The sequence below is a fragment of the Hyperoodon ampullatus genome, assembly GCF_949752795.1.
Source record: "Hyperoodon ampullatus genome assembly, chromosome: 9".
In the NCBI taxonomy this organism is placed as follows: domain Eukaryota; kingdom Metazoa; phylum Chordata; class Mammalia; order Artiodactyla; family Ziphiidae; genus Hyperoodon; species Hyperoodon ampullatus.
The window spans coordinates 9,070,191-9,089,530 of NC_136922.1; the positions used below are offsets into that span (position 1 = coordinate 9,070,191).

General features: G+C 35.5%; 1 protein-coding gene and 1 pseudogene across 4 annotated transcripts in view; both read left to right on the forward strand.

Moving 5' to 3' along the window:
* Window positions 1–19,340, forward strand: part of MAGI2 (membrane associated guanylate kinase, WW and PDZ domain containing 2) — a gene marked incomplete at both ends in the record, with an annotated part of 1,325,315 nt that overhangs the window by 105,135 nt on the left and 1,200,840 nt on the right. The gene's annotated exons all lie outside the window — the stretch shown is intronic.
* LOC307057641 (dihydrofolate reductase-like) lies at window positions 15,005–15,590 on the forward strand (annotated as a pseudogene). The gene has a single exon. The product of its transcript is annotated as a dihydrofolate reductase-like (transcript).

Below are 19,340 nucleotides of genomic sequence, written 5' to 3' on the forward strand. Positions count from 1 at the left end.
AGTTGATTACTGTTTCTCATTCAAGTTGTGATTTTCTTGGCCTTTGTTATGAGAATGATTTCCAGTTGTATCCTGGGCACTTTGTGTATTATGTTAGTAATCTCTGGCTCTTCTTTCAGTCTTTCATTTTAGCTGGAAGTTACCCTTTTTAGGTCTTGCACATGTGTGGTGACCTACTTTTGTCCACTGCAGTTCCAATGGCAGTTTTTCAGAGTCTTTACAGTGTTACTATCGTCTGCTTGGTTTGTCTTGTGCCATTGGAGTTCTCACTGTTTCGTGCCACTGCTGCCTGAGGAAGTAAAAGGGGTTTCCCCAGGTTGGACCTCCAAGTATCTCTCAGTGGAAGGGAACGTGTGGTGGGATCCCCTTACCAGAGCCTCACCCATTTCCCTGATATCTCTGGGGTAGTGAGGAGATCCTCAGGCTACCTGGGACAAAGATGTTTCCTAGACCATGTCACTTACTGTAACTGGGTTCCTTTTTCCTCTTCTGTCTGTTTGTTTCTAGTAAGACTTTGATTTAATACTTTGTAAGCTTTTATCTACAGATGTCTTCATGTATTGAATATCCCTAATTAATAAACATTAGATAATTCCTTGTTTAATCAAATACACAATGTGCTTGGTTTTCCACACTTCTGTGTGTGTGTATGTGTGTGTGTATGTGTGTTTGTGTGTGGGGGGGTAGTTTTATGTGGGAAGAGACGAAGAAAAAGTCGCAATAGCAGAAAGATGTTTTTGTAAACAAAGTTTTTTCATGTGGGGTCCCACTGGGTAAGATTAAGAATGCCTTTTTCAAAAAGAGACATCCATTAATTTTAAACACAACATATTTTCAAAGCTGACCTATCATCATCGTATCAAGATCTTGAACAACTTAGAATAGACTCAGTTTGAAATAGATAAGTATTTAAATAAGAGATCTAGCTTAATAACTCTACTTGCATAATTTTTATGGTTTGCAAGTATTTTCCAACACATAATCAGATGTAGTCATATAAAAATATGTGAAAAACAAGGAAGGTGTCAATATATTTATTTTTACAGCTTAAAAAATATTCAGAGAGGTTAGATAGCCTATCCAATATTTCTAAGCTAGTAAATACAATGGTGAGGATATGTATTTAGGTCTCATTTTATGCGTGTGGGAAGTAATGGGATCGCATTTCCTAAAGATTTGTTTTGAGTGAAAATAGATGATATATGCCCATTTTGAACAGAGACAGAAGCACATGACAATGACTTCCATAGGTTCTTTCCATTTTCTCTTAGTTTATGTATTTAACTTTGCTAACAACTAAAAAGCTGAGTGCTTGTTTGAGTTTATTTTTCAAATCTAAATTTAAAAATAACGCAGGGGCAATCGTAGGAGAGAACATTAAATTGATGGCACTTATTTTTATTTGCTTATTTTTATTTTCTGATAAAATAAATAGTTTTCTTAATAGGCAAACAACTTTTTTGAGGGTCAGCATAATCGCATCCAGGATTTAAATGCTATTTCTGAGCTGGAAGCTAACTCTGATGTGTGTCCTGCATAAGATGCCTGGTTCAGTGAGCAAAATGTGCATCGTGTCACTTTGAAGATAAAGTCATGTCTCCTAGGATGCATTGTCAACAAGCCTGATGAGATACAGCGTTGGTGCTCTGATTCTCTCTTTAGTTGTGCTTTGACTTTCGAGTCCTTTCGGTTATTCTTTATAGTCTGAAGAAATCACAACTTCTGGCTATTCTGTACTGTTTGACTAGTTATAGAAGCCTGTCAGTTTTCCAATACTGAAAGAATCTACAAAATAAGTGAAATGACCTCGGGCATTATTTCTGATACCCATTGTAATCATCGCTAGATTTAAACTTGAGGTTTATAGACAGAATTGCACATTTAAACGTGAGAATTTCTGTTTTGGCTGACAGGCAAACTTGGAATTTGTTAGACTCTCCTTTGCTTAATTTTGGACCTAGGGAACGAGTATTACTCATTGATTTAAAGAGTAATCTCTTTAATAGAGTAAGACCCATGGCAAAATCCACAGGGATGTGCTGTGTATCTAGTCCATGTGAGTCATGCTATGGGTTATAACATGGTTTTCTTAAAACACAATGGCACATTGTCTGTTTCTTTCATTGTAGAAATAAAGGTGTTCTCTGACTGTTTATCTTTTCTTTTTCTGTCAATGCCAATTTTTTGCTTAGGTTTTTCTAGACTTCAGAAAGTCATTAAGCTAGTATCACTTAATCTTAAATAGTGTTTGCTTTTCTTTTCTTTTTTTTTAAGGATGAATACATTGTAGAGGTTTTGGAAGTTGAGAAGTTTCTTAGATCAAATTGTCTTTCCTTAAAATTAATTGCTGTTGTGAATAAGAAATGATTTGGGTGTTTTGTTTGCTTTTCATTTCAAAATACTTTCTTGTTTTTCTTCCTTAATGTTTAAATTGTACAGAGTAAATCCTGTATTGGTAATGACTTACTAAAGATAGATGCTCTTCCACTCTTCTTATTAGTTGTAATTGCTGATGTAGATTATTGTGGGGCTGAAAGATTTGTAACACAGCAGGTTATTCATTAGCAATTCCGGGATGAAAACCCAACAGAAAATCATTTGAATCTAATGATTGTTTTAAGTTCTAACTGACTCCATAATGCATGTAACATTTTAAATTCCTAGATACTCTATGTATTTCTGTTCCTGAATTAAAAGCATTCCCAAATAACCCATTCTACATATTATTGTTATACAACTCCTATGAATACCATTGTCTAAGTACAACAGACAACACAAAATTACATCCTTTCAGAAGATGTACACTGTAAATATATATGTAGGCTTTTTCATTTCTGGTAATTTCCTAGGATATCCTCTGCAATGTCACCTTCTACAAACAATTTAATTTTTCAAAGAACATATATTGATATGCATGATCATATTTGTAAAGACTCAGCATATTGTTTACAAGTCAGAAAATGTTAATCTCTCAAATATGTTAATTTAGTATCTTTCAAAACACAAAGTTTAACCCCGTTAATACCGTGTCTTAAAATGCTTATGTAGGGACTTCTCTGGTGGCACTGTGGTAAGACTCCACGCTCCCAATGCAGGGGGCACAGGTTCGATCCCTGGTCGGGAAACTAGATCCCGCATGCATGCCTCAAGTAAGAGTTCACATGCCACAACTAAGGAGCTGGCGAGCCGCAACTAAGGAGCCCACCTGCTGCACCTAAGACCCAGCATAACCAAATAAATAAATTAATTAATTAATTTAAAAAAGTTTTTAAAAATGTTTATGTATCTGACAATTGTTTTTTGTCAGTATAACCAATTAATTCATGAAACAATAGGAGATTAATAACCACATTTTTGATAAACACAACGGTTGTTTCATTTAAAACAATATATATACATATATGTATACATATATTTGATTTGGGAAAAACAAAAAGCCATGGAAGTGGCAAACACATTGTGTGAAAGCCACAACTGTCTGGATTGCCTTTTGATTAAGCCACTGACTTAAATTTGACAAAAGTCATAATGTCTGTCCATTGTTTTAATTAGGGTTTCTAAGTGTGTTCTTTCCAGTGGCAATAAGCTTGTTTCTTTAAATGTAGATACAATTTAGAATGTATACCTCAAACACTACTAAAAATTTAAGAAAACCATAAAACTGGTGGCTAAAAGGCCACAGAGATCAACAGAAAAGTTCTCACACTTTAGTGATTTTTCTTTAATTTTCTTTACATTTCCTCTATTGTTATTTTTGTAGTTACTTTCTCTTGTAACATACTTTGAGTCTCTGAGTATCCATTTCCTCAACTTTAAAATGGAGGTATTAAGAAAACCTACCTCATAGGGTGGATGAGAGGATGAAATAAGTTAATGTATGTAAAAGTGCTCTCAGCATACTAAGTACTAATCCTGGCATACTGGAAGGGCTTAACAAAATTGTTTTCTTAGCATTATTATACAATTTGCAAGACCCTGCTTCCAATTCTAGAACTTGTTCAGTATTCTAAAGCTCAGCTACTATGAGTCACTCTTGGTAGAGCTTATACATTATAAACTGGATTTTCTAAGTTGAATGTTCCTTGAATCTGAGCATTGTCGTTGTATTCTCAACCTCATCTGCTGGGATAAGATTCTCTTAGATCTGAAGCTAATGGTTGCTGTACCTCCTTTGTGAATAATGTTTCTTTAAATTCTACCATACCTGATGTGGTGCAGTTTAGTCCTCCAGTAATAGCCCTATGGGAACAGGGCTCCCAAGATGAGCAGGTTTTGGGCAGCCAGATTGTAAGCTCCTCGTATCCACCTCATACCTCCTGGAGATGCTAAGCATGGTCTGAGCATCTTGTTAAAGATGTTTCTGAATTGGCTGGAAGCCTGAGCTAGATGACCTCTAAGAGGGCTTCCTACCAGTCTGTGACCAATCTGCAGCAGGGTCAAGGAACCCAGGGATTTACAAGGCTGTGTTTAGGAGTCCACCAATAGAATGTTTCAAAGTGATTTCTGCTTGACTGACCACCATTTCCAAAATTACCACTCAGTTAAGATTTCCCCAAATGAGGCAAAGCTGTTTGTGTACGCTTCAAGTCATCCATGTCTAACTTTGCATAACTGACGTTCTGAGCTTTGTGAAGAGTTTATAAATATTCAAAGATTTATTTTTGGCAGTCCTGTAGGCATGAAGAGTTGCTAAATGTGTTGTTCTTTTAAAAGATAGTGATGCTTCACTTACTTTCTCGCAATAGGTACGTTCTTTCCACCTTTAATTTATATATGGCTTTATCTTATAGCCTCTAGTGCTGCAGAAAAAGTAGTCAGCATTCCTGAAAGGGAGGACTACACTTCAAAGAAAAAAACCAAAACATAGCTAATTACTGTGATTTTTGATTTGAATAAATAGATTAATAAATTTAATCTACTCCTATATGCCCTGTGACCATACAACTTTGAATCATTGAGAACAGTGAAATAGTTGACATTTTTAATCACTCACCACAATGCCTGGCACTTTAAAATATTGAAACCACAGGAGGAAAGATTTAAGGTACATGTCAATCTGTAAGTGCTTTGACTTTTGTGAATTCTGCACAGTACAGACTGATCTGTGTTCCTTAGGAAGTGTCCATCTTTCACATTGAAATGCTTTAAAAGTTTGGAAATATTCCATGAATTGTAATAATTTTGTACATTTTCACAATACTAGAGATTAATTTGATGTTTTAATCATTTTAATTTAAAAAATCTATTTCAACCTAAAGTGATACATCTGACATATGATAATAATTCATCTATAGTAGTTATGGAATTATGCTTAGAATAGCCTGTTTCCTTTATAATTTTTCTCACTCATGGATAAATAGTCTGTAAATTATTCAGTTTTCCTTCCAAGCATTCTTTTCATTGAGAAATGCCTACAGACTAGTAAATAGTGAATTTGACATCACTATTTTGGTATGATTCTGTGATGACTTCTGTTATACCTAATTGTAAGTAATTAAAATTTGTAAAGAGAGAATTTTAACTTTAAGAAAATTTTATCAGTTGTCTAAAAAGGCAAACCAGAGCCACCTACAATATTTTGATTCACTATAAATCCTAGTTCCTTTAATTTCATCTGAATCTCTTGATTCTATGATATCTTAAAATGTCAGGTATATAAAATGACAGATAATTCTTTACCATCAACTGTACATTCTAACAATTTAGTTTACTTTTTTTATGTTAGAGTATATTATTTATTTGTTTTATACAATAGTTCTTAGTTTTGGAATCAAACCCACTGTTTTATTTTCAAATCTGTGTTAATCTTTAGGCATGTGGGAATATTCTATAATAAAAGTGACCTAGTAAAGCTGTGATTCATGAAACAAAATCAATTAATTACATGATAATATTCTAATATGTTTTTAAAAAGCTGTTTAAACTTGGTTCACTTGCCTTGTACAATCAACTAAGAAAAGGGTTTTCCTTTTTTCCAAGGAATCTTTCTGAGCCACACTTTTAAACACAGAAATATTTAATAGTAATTTCTCAGTAACAGACCAAAATATTTAGAACTCAATAGGAAGAAAAGGGAAGTGGTTTTTATCTGAATTCAAAATTTAATAGGAAAAATGACTCCATTTAATCCATGTCCTTGAATCTTCCTCAAAACTAATCCTACTGTCAGTTTATTTTTCATTCAGCTCATCCTCTTAAATATTTAAGCCTTTGTCACTCAAAAATTCAAAGGAAGATGTATGCCAAGAGTTCTTTCTCTAAGTTTTTCTCTACATTCTTAATTATAATGAAACTGTAAGGTGGGAGAGGAACTGATTTTGGAGATTAATTTGAATAATAAGAAAATTGGGCAAGGTCCTAATTATCATTTTCTCTCAGTAATTTTGTTCTTGATAATATTAAATATATTTAAATTATGTTGTTACAGAATATATCTGAAAACTAAATAAATTCTATTCTTGTTTAAGGATTTACATAGGAGTCAGAGTGTATGAGGTTGAGGACAAAAATCTGAGAATCTAACAACCTGTTCCGTCATTACCAGATAATCTTGACTGTTTGCATGTCTCTGGCATTAATGTAAAGATTGAGCTGAACACATTCCCAGGATCTCCAGCCTTTAAGTCTCAGGGGCATTGTGTACACCCTAGAAAAATGTGACGGTTTTTTTCTTTCTAATTTCATTATATGACTTCCCATATTTATGCACTGGTTTTGTTTCATTTGAGCTACTAGGAGTGTGAATCCTCAAAATGCCTTCTATACAGTCTTAATTTCAAATTCTAGATCTTAGCATCAGTTTCTATAGCCTAAACATGAGAGAAGGAAACAAAATTGATTGAATACCTGTTGTGTGCCAGGAGCTATGCTAGACTATGCATCTTTCATCTTAACCCTTAAACAACAGACCCGTGAGGTAGGTGAGTAGTCTCATTTCACAGATGAGAAAGCAGACTCTGAGTTAAGTACCTAGTCCAAGGTCACAGAGCAGTTAAACAATACAGTTGGGATTAAAAACTCAATATTATTGACTCTAAAGCATATTCATAAATTTTTATGAATATCGATAAATGGAATGGATCAACAAATTATTAATATACTGCTACATTTTATAAGTCCATAAAATTTAAGCATAGCACGTTTTATGTACAACTAAAATATTACATGGGAATGGTGAATGAAAAGTAATGGTAAAAATTATTTTACTTAAATGTGAGAGTTGTCTTTTTTTTAAGCTAAAGAATTTAAGACTTCTTGAATATTTATCAAAATTAATGAAGTGGAGCAGAGCTGTTACTCTCTCATGTTGTCTTAAATTGGTTGACTTCCTCTGCATTGCGCATTTTGTCTAAAAGAGAAAAGAGCACAATGATTAATGCACATATGTTTTATGTTGTTAAAGTTTCAAAAGTGATAAAACTGTTTTCACAATGGATTAGAAAAATTTTCCTTCTTCTGGAAAAAAGTAATGAAGTACATAAATATAAAAATCAAAAGTGGCTGTAAATGATGAATGCTACACTTTCTCTGAAAAGTTATTTTTCTCTGATGAGAGAAAAATCAGAAAACTGATCTTTTTGCTTTGTATAAACTTAAATGAAAATAGTTTCTGGACTTCCTTTCAAATTAATATTCAGCACACAAATTACTGAGCACTTACTCTTGTATCTAAGGCTATATGCTAGTTGCTGGAGATACTAAATTTATAAGACATAGCTTTGACCATCAAGGACATTACAAAGACTAGTTATATTTTTTGGTCTAGCATGTTGCGTAGTTATGAATACAACCTGAAGTTATCTAATAGCATCAAACAGTTCGGCTAGTAAATACAATAGAGTTGAGGCAATGTCAGAGCATATGTAATAATTAAATGGTCTCCCCTTATTACCATACTCTAATTACATTAAATGGTATCAGAAGTATAGTTAATTTTCACTTCAAAAGCCATTGTATTCTTTTATTTGTATAATTAAACTACAAGAGCTGTAATACATTCAAGCAGAGCTTGTACAGGATTACTTAAATGATAGCATTTTGCTTTGGGGCAAACAAAACATTTCCAGAAAATGCAAGTAATGTGTTAATTAGGCAATGTTCACAAATTGTGAAAATGCTCATTTATATCATTAATAAGATTGTATTTCATTTGCCTATTTATTTTTTATCAAGTATACCATCTTAATATTCTTGGCCTTACATTTTTATAGTAGAGTAAAAGATTGTGCCAACTACCACACTTTTAAATCAGATTTTACAGTTCAAATTTTCCCTGATAATCTAAGGCTAATTTATTGTCATCAGGGAATGATTTATATAGTGATGCTGATTGGTACTGAAACTCCTAAATAATATGGCACTAAGTATATGTCCACACATGCAAAGATATACATGAAATATTCCCAAATAAAAACTGTACTCATATTTTATCCACAATTTTATTTTTCATGTTTCTCAGACTTTTCAGTTGAAGTCTACTGAAGGGATAAATAGTGTGTAAGTCTAAGGAATCCTTTCAGTATTAGGTGTGTTAAAATTAATGGGAAAGTCAGGTCTTTCAAGAGAAGTTTGGTCAGTTGGAAATGCAGGAATGGGGTTCAAGGAAGAGATATAAAGTAGAAGAGACCAGAAAGGAAGACCAGAGCTCTGAGGGATGAGATAACCCATGTGCTGTGTAGGCCTTGTTGAAAAGTTAAGAGAAGTTAATTACTCAGTGTCAATTAAGCTGTGGAGACAAAGTCCTTAAGGTAAGGGATAAGGATGATCCCCAGTGTAGCAGAAGTGAAGAACAAAGATAACATGGAAAGAGTCACTGGGTTATGGAAAAAGAGGGGTCGAAGCTAGGGTAATTAAGGCAGGATTGAGTAAGGGGAAATGAAAACTTTTAGTGCTGATTACATATCAAATAATTTGATAAATTATAAAGAATTAAACACGATAGTAGATTTGACAGCAAGGTCAGATCAAGTTTTGTTTGTTTTATTGTGCTATTTTTTTCTACAAGATGTTTATATGATAGGAGGACACTCAGTTATTCATTTTGTCAAAGAGCATATATTTATGGAACAGATTCTTTGTAAAATAAAACATTATTTAAGCTACATTAGGGCAAAAAGAAAATAATAAAGAATAAGTAGCTTTCAACTTGACATAGGAAAAATGAAGATTATTGGGGTCAAGAATTGATGGGATCATGGCCACAGATAAAGAAATGAGACTACTTACAGGGAATCTGAGAACCAATGACTCAGGAAGTTAAAGAGCTCTAGTCTCTAGGCTCACATAAGATCTTTTATAACAGTGTATTTGTGTTACTTTCATAGTTGTGAACACAGTGAGAAATAACTATATAGGAAATATCCCTTGCCCTCAAGGAAGTGTTGGAAAACTCACTCACACACAGTATTCTCAAGCCAGTGTGTATTTGTGTGAACCAATAGCTCTACAAAAGCAGAAGGAGAGATCGTGTCTGCTTAGGGAGACCAGGTAGGGTATGAGGAAAGGTTTGACATGGGTTTGGCCTTAGGAATGGGAAGTACTCCAACAGTAGTAAACTAGGGGAGGAGCCAAAGCCCAGGAGTGTATAGTGCTTAGCAAACCATAAGTTGAATAGAAAACTAGAAGCATAGATTTTGTTTAGAGGATTAGTGGATGAGGAAAAGCTGGAGAAAGACTAGGTGCAGGCTGCAGAGGGCCTTGAGTACCTAGAAAAGTGTTGATGCTTTATAGGGCAGGCAGTACTGAGCAGGGGAAAGCAGAATCAAAGATCTGCTTAGGAAGATTTCTCTCACCACAGGTCTTAATAGAGAAGGGGATAAAAAAAGAGCTCGTGGTAAAGTGTTATCATCTGAAATTATATACTCTCAAAATGAACCTCAGATTGTGTACTCTGAAAATGAAACCTCAAAAGTACACTGATTTTTCTGAGAGGTGAAATGTTCATAAGAAATTATGAGTATTTGTAAGGACAGTTGAGAAGTAAAACTACTTGTGTTAATAAGTGATTTCCTAATGAGATTAGAAATATAAGTAGGAAGTGCTTTGTGGGAAAGACCATAGGAAATGAAAATAAAATGGTGGTTCTTACTTGCTAATTAGGACAGAATGACACCTTCAGAAAAATCACAGTGGTTAGTATTACTGTTCTCTCCAGGAGGATGGACTCTTTTGTTCATCTCGTCCAACTGAGGAATTGTGTATTCTTCCTTTGAATTTGACTAATTAAATGTAAGAATAATTTTAAAAAGAGAAAAACATAGAAATGGTTTACCAGGAACACTCTAATAATGAAAATCATTGCCAAGTTATTTAGTAATATTCTAATATTTTTCATCACCTCTTCACATTTGGCAATTTCCTATGCAACCTTGGAAGTAATGGGTAAGAATAATCTCCTTGGCTGGGAAGTAACTGATCCAAATTGAATGAAAATCTTGAACTCAGGCATATTTAAGATGCTCATTATGACCTCATATAAAAAGCTGTTACTGGCATGTGAAATCTTTAGAACCAAGTAGTGATTGAACCTCAAAGGTTTATTTTTAAAGAAGACTCCTTCTTTTTCATAATTCTTAGGTTTTTTAGAATATATCCAGGAATGAAGCATTATGAAAATTTATCAATTTTTAAACTTAGCAAATTCAGTTAGTAGCATTTTTTTATGCCTCAAGAGAACATCAAAATCCAGGCTCCAAGATCTGGACTCTTTTTTTCTAATGTGGATACATGTATGAGTTTTCTAGGAGTGCTGTAACAAAGTACCACAAACTTAGTGGTTTAAGAACAACATAAATTTATTGTCCCACAGTTCTAGAGGCTGAAAGTCTAAGATCAATGTGTTGGTAGAGTTGGTTCCTTCTGAGGGCTGTGAGTGAGAATCTCCTTCTGATGATTTGATGGCAATCTTTGGCATTATTAGCTTATAGTAGCATCACCTTGATCTCTGTCTTCATCTTCACATGGCATTTTCCCTGTGTATGTGTCATTGGTGTCTACATTTCCTCTTTTAATAAGGATACCAGGCATATTGGATTAGGGCACACCCTACTCAGTATAACCTAATCTTAACTAATTACATCTGTAATGACCCTATTTCCAAATAAGATCACTTTCTGAGGTACTGGAATTTAAGACTTCAACATGTGGATTCACCTTGTAACATAATTCAGTCCATAACAATATGTAAGTAAAAAATGGATGTGGACATTGTTGAGAGTCATCCTGTAGATCATCTACTCATTTGAGATCTTCTATCTCGTATAGTGAAACAGAGAAATTAAAGGTTCAGAGGCAACTTTTATCAGAAGAGGAATGTTTTCTGTAGGTCTCCCATTGGAAATCATCTCCTCGCTGGCTGCCCTAACATCAACCCTTACCTCAGCCTCAGTTCTCTAGCATACTCTTTCCCTGAGTCACCTGGGAAAAATATCGCTTTTATATTACCCTCTCCTCAATAAATTTTGGTGGCTAACTGTATAGTAAAGTCCAAGCTCTCAAGTATTCCATTTAGAGTCTTCCACCCACCAAAGCATACCTGTCATTTTACTCCTCTCAGTTTTCACACGTACAAATCAAGTGTTCCAGCCAAACTCAACTTCTCACCATTTTCCGAGCAAACCAAAACATTTTAAAATTTCTGCACCTTTGTTTATTATAACTATTTTTGAAACCTCTTTCTTTCACTCATCCTGTAAGCCTGGCTGAAGTTGCACATCCTTCACGACACAGTCACTGTGCACATGAGGTGTCTGCCTCTCATTCCTGTAGCACACATGGTCTGTGAGTCTTTTTGAACTAATTTTTGTTTGTATTTTTTTTTCCTTTACATAGTTATGTCTTATATGTCTTACCTCCCCACCTGGCTTGTAAACATCTTGGGAGCAACTATATTCTATTTTGTTATTCATAGAGTAATATAGGTTGTCAAACATTATTGACACAGTTAGGACGGATTTATTGTGCCTTTTCTTACCAGTGAAGTACACAGTGGCTGTTTTATTGTTTCACTTTGATTTGTTGTGCACCTACAGTTAGTTGCTAAAATCCTAGGTCACAGAGTTCCACATTGTCTCATATAGAGTTGGGAGTCAAGGGGTTTGGATCCATCCTGTTGAACTAGTTCATTTAGTCCTCATAGCTTTAGTTACCTCATCTATAAAACAAGGAAATAATGCCAATTTAGTTCTAAAGTTACTCTCAGATCTAAAATTCTATAATTTAATAGTTTATACATTATATCATTCAAATTGAAATCTCTATATAAAGCTAATCAGACACTGGAAGCTTTTATACAGATACCTAGATTGATAGATTGATGAGCCTTGTATTTCTGGTTTAGTTCTTTTTTTCTGTCAATACTGACTGACAGTTTAGTGATCCTCAATTATTTGTTTGATTTTATAATTCTGGCTATATTGAAAATAGTCTTGAAGTGACCTATTGAAAATAAAAAACAATTAAAAGGTAATTTGGAGGTAATTTCTGTGATGATATATAAGGAATTACTAACAGTCATTAGCCACAGAGAGCAGGGTTGGGGAAATGAGGGGAAGTGGACTTTTTCACTTTAATCAGATTTTAGCAGTACACATTAACTTCACAATTAAAAAGAAGAATAATTAGGCAGTTTGAAGGCCAGTGCTATTTTTTTAGAGATGGAATATCAGGCTGGCAAAAATCAAGAATAAAAAAGTAAAAATGCCTCCTCCCTCCTTCTTAAGGGTTCTTAGAAGCAAGATGCCAGAACAAAGTGTCTGTGGAGTACAACAATAGATTTGTTAGTGTCCTATCATATCATAATATTCAAAGTGTTTCTTCATGATCCTTAGTAAAGAGACTAGAGTTTTGAAATTGAAGGGAAAGTAAAACAAACAAGAAACCCAAGATTAACAAAACAGTATGTGATACTTGGTACCTGAGTTGACTTAATTACCACAAGTAGATGAGCACTGAATATGACTCTAGATTCCCTGGAAACTTAGACCAAAAAAACTATCCTGGGCTCTATCCTTTTAAATGTGTGATAGAAAAAAAGCACGTAGGTAAATCTACGGAAGAAAACTGCCCTTGTATTGACTGAGAGGTAAAATCTTTTTTTTTTTTTTTTTTTTTTTTTTTTTGCGGTCCGCGGGCCTCTCACTGTCGCGGCCCCTCCTGTTGCGGAGCACAGGTTCCGGACGCGCAGGCTCAGCGGCCATGGCTCACGGGCCCAGCCGCTCCGCGGCATGTGGGATCTTCCTGGACCGGGGCATGAACCCGCGCCCCCTGCATTGGCAGGCGGCCCCTCAACCACTGCACCACCAGGGAAGCCCTATTTTCTTTTATAAGGGATATTAGGGTACAGAATAAATCATGTCTTTATCTACAATTTTGTAATAGATACACTTTGTTTCAATGAGCATTTCTTTTATGGAGGCTCTAGTAGTGCTGAGAGCTTAATACTGCATCTTAACACAGGAGGGGTTTTCTTGCATAGAACAGAAAGCAAGGCCCAGGACCTTTGCTTTCTGCTGATGTAACTTTTGAAGTTGGAAGAATTAAAATTTCTGGCTTATTATTGTATCCATCAGATTGCCTTGCAACTTCCTTAAATATGTCATTATGAGATGAGTAAGCCATGTGAGATTAGGAGAGAGGAGAACCTCTTATTTAGGTATGCCCTCTGTGTGGAGTTCCCATTGGGAGTCAGTCTCTATTGCAGTAGGAATGTATCAGAAAGGCAGAGGACATGTCCAGAAAGAGTGGCTTCACTAATTAGGTAATAGAAGCAAGAGGGGCTGGACCTGAGGAGCAGAACTATGGTCACCAGCACCAAGATAGCAAGTGTTTGAATGTAAGAAGTTATCCAGTTCTCTCTTCTGCAGCAAGGTAATTCAGGGTTCCCAGCACCTTGCCTGTATATTGGGGAAGAAGTTAAGGCAGCCCTTGGAAGTTCACATCAGTTCTAGCTGTTGAAAATTCAACTGAACAGTGTAATCCATTAGAACTATAACCTGCTATAAATTCAAGTTTTGACCTTAACCAGTCCAGGTTTAATCATACCATCATATAAGGGAGTTCCCCATCCTGGTCCTCATGAACTAGCTTCTTCTAGCCACCACAGTATCCTTAGCCAGGAGTGATGATTTTAATGACTCATCGCCTTTCCAAGGTAGGGGTATTTCCATAAACAGGAATATGCTCACCTCCTTTTCTTTTTGTCGATGATGGGCTGCTTACGCCAGCTTCTGAAGGCCAATGTAGGAGTTAGATACTTCTTCACTTGTATTCTTCCATTATCTTGTCCAACAAATACTCAGTTTAAGAGATCTCACATCTTGCTTAAAAGTTACGGGCTTTTTTTTTTTTTAACATTCATGTTTCATTATTTCTACCAATGTCAATGTACAGAATGAAGGAAACTGACATTTATTAATGTCTCATCTCTTGCTCTATATTATTTCAGGCATTTCTTGGCTCAGTGCTTAAAATGTAAGTGCTGTATACCCAAATTTACCTTCATGTAACCCTAGACTTAAGGGTCTTTCCACTAGAGTCCTGTGTTGTCAGATGCAGGCAAATTGTCAAGTTCACTGGATATGTCTGGTAAATAGTATTTATAATAGGTTTGAGTTAATATTGGTTCAGTAGGTTTTGATTTCCCAAGGATGACGCTATGCAAGAGCTCCCTTAATGTACAAAATACCTTAGGTAAATGACCATCCCAGGAATTCAGGCTTGGATCAGAATTTAAGGTAAATGAATGTAGACACTGAGTTGTAATGCTTGGAAAGCAGTTCTGGACATTTACACACACACACACACAAACACATCTCTTCCTCCCCCCATTATACACACACTTAATAGGAAATTAGGCACACAAAGCCTTGTCTAGGAAAATTTAATCCTTTCAATAGCTAAATAATAAAAAAGGAACTGGCAGACGATTGGTACAAAAATATTACTAGGGAAAAAAAATTTCGCACCAAGCTGGCGGGTAATCCCCGTGTCGGTGTGATGTGCTAGCTCAGAAGTGTTTTCTGCCACTGTCATGGTTCGTTCGCTAAACTGCATCATTGCTGTGTCCCAGAACATGGGCAATGGCAAGAACGGGGACCTGCCCTGGCCCCCGCTCAGGAATGAATACAGGTATTTCCAAAGAATGACCACAACCTCTTCAGTAGAAGGTAAACAGAATTGGGTGATTATGGGTAGGAAGACCTGGTTCTCCTTTTCAGAGAAGAATTGACCTTTTAAACAGAATTAATATGGTTCTCAGTAGAGAACTCAAGGAACCTCCACAGGGAGTGCATTTTCTTGCCAAAAGTCTGGATGATGCCTTAAAACTTTCTGAGCAACCAGAATTAACAAATAAAGTGGACATGGTTTGGATAGTGGGAGGCAGTTCTGTTTATAAGGAAGCCAGGAACAAGCCAGAACATCTTAGTCTATTTGTGACAAGGATCATGCAGGAATTTTAAGGTGACACAATTTTTCCAGAAATTGATTTGGAAAAATATAAACTCCTCCCAGAATATCCAGGGGTTCCTTCTGATGTCCAGGAGGAGAAAGGCATTAAATACAAATTTGAAGTATATGAAAAGAACAATTAATGTGAAAATGTTTTCTTATCTATTTCAAGCCTCCTTCTCCCCCACCCAAAAAAAAATATGTATTTTTTCTTGTAGAGACTTTTGTTGACTTTAGATCTGTGTATAATTATTTCTAAACAAAGTACTTTTATTCCGCATCAATCTTAACTAGACTGTGTCAGATACCATTTGTGAAGCATTTCTTGCTGTAACTGTCTGAATGCCCATCAAGGGTCAAGAATAGGTTACCAGCACCTGCCTAGGATAGAATATCTACCAAGACAGCCCAAAGTGGGAGAGTCCCCTGGTAGCATGTGTTGAAACAAAAGCCTGTAGAGCTAGGAGCCTAGGCAGTTGGATCCACAGGTCAGAAATGGATTATAAACAGAAGAGCTAGCATTCAGTTATTAAAGTTAGATCAAAAGAGGGACTGTGAAGTACCTTATATCACACTTCTGGAAAAAATTCTGCTCACTTAGACTGGGAGTGAATAAATTGAAAACTCCAGGATGTTCCACAGGGATAGTAAAGAGGCAGGTATGAGACTACCTTTTCGGTGGTTAAAGGAGATGGTCTGAGACCTTAAAAAAAACTTTGTTTCTGATCTTCAGTGAGATCCCATGGGATGTTACAATGACAAAACAAGAATTGGCTGCTCTTTACAAAAAAGAATAATCTAATATCAAGCATGATGGCTAAAATTAAAAATTCAAAGAGGTAATAAATTGAGAAAGAATATGCTAGAAACCAAAATTAGTAAGTTAGAAACTAAACTTCACAAAATTAAAAAATGAAAATTAAAACATTTTATCCATCACATTAGCAAAGATTTAGATTATCACCCCCTCCCCAAAAATAGCATTTTCTGCCTTATAAATTGGTACAACTTTTTAGAGTGTAAGTTAGCAATATCAATTAAAATTCAAAATATTCTGGGTTTGGACCCAGAACTTCCACTTCTATAAATTAATCCTGAGCAAAGAAATGGACCCAAGAGTATTTGTTGCAACTTTTTTTTTTCAAACTTGGAAACAGCCCAAATGTTGATTAATAAGAAATAACTAACCAATATGTCTATAAAATGTAGCATCTGCAGCAGTTAAAAAGAATGAAGTACTGACAGAAAAATGCCAAAAATTGCTAAGTAAAAGAAGCAAATAGTTTATAATACTCAAAATGTTTAATAAATGTTCACGTGTGGGAAAAAGCAAAAAAAAAAAAAAAAAAAAACCACAAAAATATTACTAGGAAAAAATATAAAAGAGAGCAACAAATTTGTCAACAGATGAAGAGCACTTATTATAAAGTATAATAATGGAGAACATATATGAAAGTTGCGACCTGACATTTTATTACATATTTAAAATTTTGATATGGTGGTTTCTAACACAGTGTTGAAGGAGAATAGCAAAGTTGAGGGCCTGATATTACCCAACTTTAAAAGATACTATAAAGCTATAGTAATCAAGACAGTGTGGGATTGGCAAAAATAAATAAATAAACAAATAGATAAATGGAACAGAATAGAGAGCCTAGAAATAGACCTCCATAAATATTTTCAACTGATCTTTGACAAAAAAGCAAAGGCAGTACAATGTAGGAAAGATATCTCTTCAACAGATGGTGATAGAACAACTGGACATCTGTATGCAAAAAAATGAATCTGGGTGTAGAGCTTACACTCTTCACAAGTATTAACTCAAAATGGATCACTGACCTAAATGTAAATACAAAACTATAAAACTCCTAGAAGATAAGACAGGAGAAAACCTAAATTACCTTGGGTATGATGATGCCTTTTTAGATACAACATCAAAGCACAATCTAGGAAAGAAATAATGGATAATTCAGACTTTATTAAAATTAAAAACTCCTCTATGAAATACAATATCAAGATAATTAGAAGACAAGCCTCAGGCTGGGAGAAAATATATGAAGAAGATACATCTGTAAAGGATTCTTACCCCAAATATACAAAGAACCCTCAAAACCCTCAAAACAGTAAGAAAATAAACAACCCAGTTTAATAATGGGCCAAAGACCTTAACAGAATCTCACTGAAGTAGATATACAGATGGCAAATAAGCATATGAAAAGATGCTCCACATCATATGTCATCAGGAAATACAAATTAAAATAACAATGAGAAATCACTACATACCCATTAGAATAGTCAAATTCTGGAACACTACCACAAATGCTGGTGGGGATGTGGAAAAATAGTAATTCTCATCCACTGCTCTGGGAATGAAAAATGGTGCGGCCTCATTGGAAGACAGTTTTTGGTTTTTCTCACAAAACTAAACATACTTTTACAGTTGGATCCAGCAATCCCACTCCTTCATATTTAGCCAAAGGAGTTGAAAACATGTTTGCAATAAAACTTGCACATGGATGTTTATAGAAGGTTTATTCATAATTCCCAAAACTTGGAAACAACCAACATGTCCTTCACTAAGTGAATGGCTAAATAAAGTGTGGTAAAGCCAGAGAATGAAATATTATTCATTGCTAAAAAATGAGCTAAAAAGCATGAAAATACATGGAGGAACCTTAAATGCTTAAATGCATATAATTAAGTGAAGCCAATCTGAAAAGACTACATACTGTATGATTGCAACTCCATGACATTCTGGAAAAAGCAAAACTTTATAGACTATAAGAAGATCAGTGGTTGCCAGGGCTTAGAATGGAGGGAGGGATGAATAAGCAGAGCACAGAGGGTTTTTGGTTTTTTTTTGCGGTACACAGGCCTCTCATTGTTGTGGCCTCTCCTGTTGCGGAGCACAGGCTCCGGACGCACAGGCTTAGCGGCCATGGCTCACGGGCCCAGCTGCTCCTTGGCATGTGGGATCTTCCCGGACCAGGGCACGAACTTGTGTCCCCTGCATTGGCAGGTGGACTCTCAACTGCTGCGCCACCAGGGAAGCCCAAGAGGATTTTTAAGGCAATGAAAATACTGTAAAATATTATAATGAGGGCTTCCCTGGTGGCGCAGCAGTTGAGAGTTCGCCTGCCGATGCAGGGGACACGGGCTCATGCCCCTGTCTGGGAAGATCCCACATGCCCTGGAGCGCTGGGCCCGTGAGCCATGGCCGCTGAGCCTGCGCATCCGGAGCCTCTGCTCCGCAACAGGAGAGGCCACAACAGTGAGAGGCCCAAGTACCACACACACACACAAAAAATTATAATGATAGATACATGTCATTGCACCTTTGTCCAAACACATGTAAAGTACAACACTAAGAGTGAACTCTGAGGTGAACTATGAACTTTGAGTGATTATGATGTGTCAATGTAGATTCATCCCTGCTAAAAAATGTGTGAGTCTGGTGAGTGATGTTGATAATGGAAGAGCCTATGCATGTGTGGGAGCTGGGGGTATATGGAAATTCCTGTACCTTCCTTTCGATATTATTGTAAAACTAAAAATTCTCTAAAAATTATCTTTAATTTTTTTAAAAAAGAAAGTTCTTCTGTGAACAAAGACCATGAATAATAAATACAAGAACTTAAGAAAGAGAAAACAAAGCAGTGGGAGGAAATGGAGTGTTAATTGGCAGATTTTAGTAAAATAGAAGAACAAATCAAAATCATCACAGAAATATAAAAGAATTGAAAGGAGCGGTCACGAGAATAGACATTGGAGAAAACACAGCAAGGGTACTGAGGATATAAGTGAGGAGATGCAAAAAAGTAAAATAAAAATGGAAGGTTGATAAAGACTAAGGAGAAAGTGATAGATATATAAACCAGGCAGAGAAGACCCTA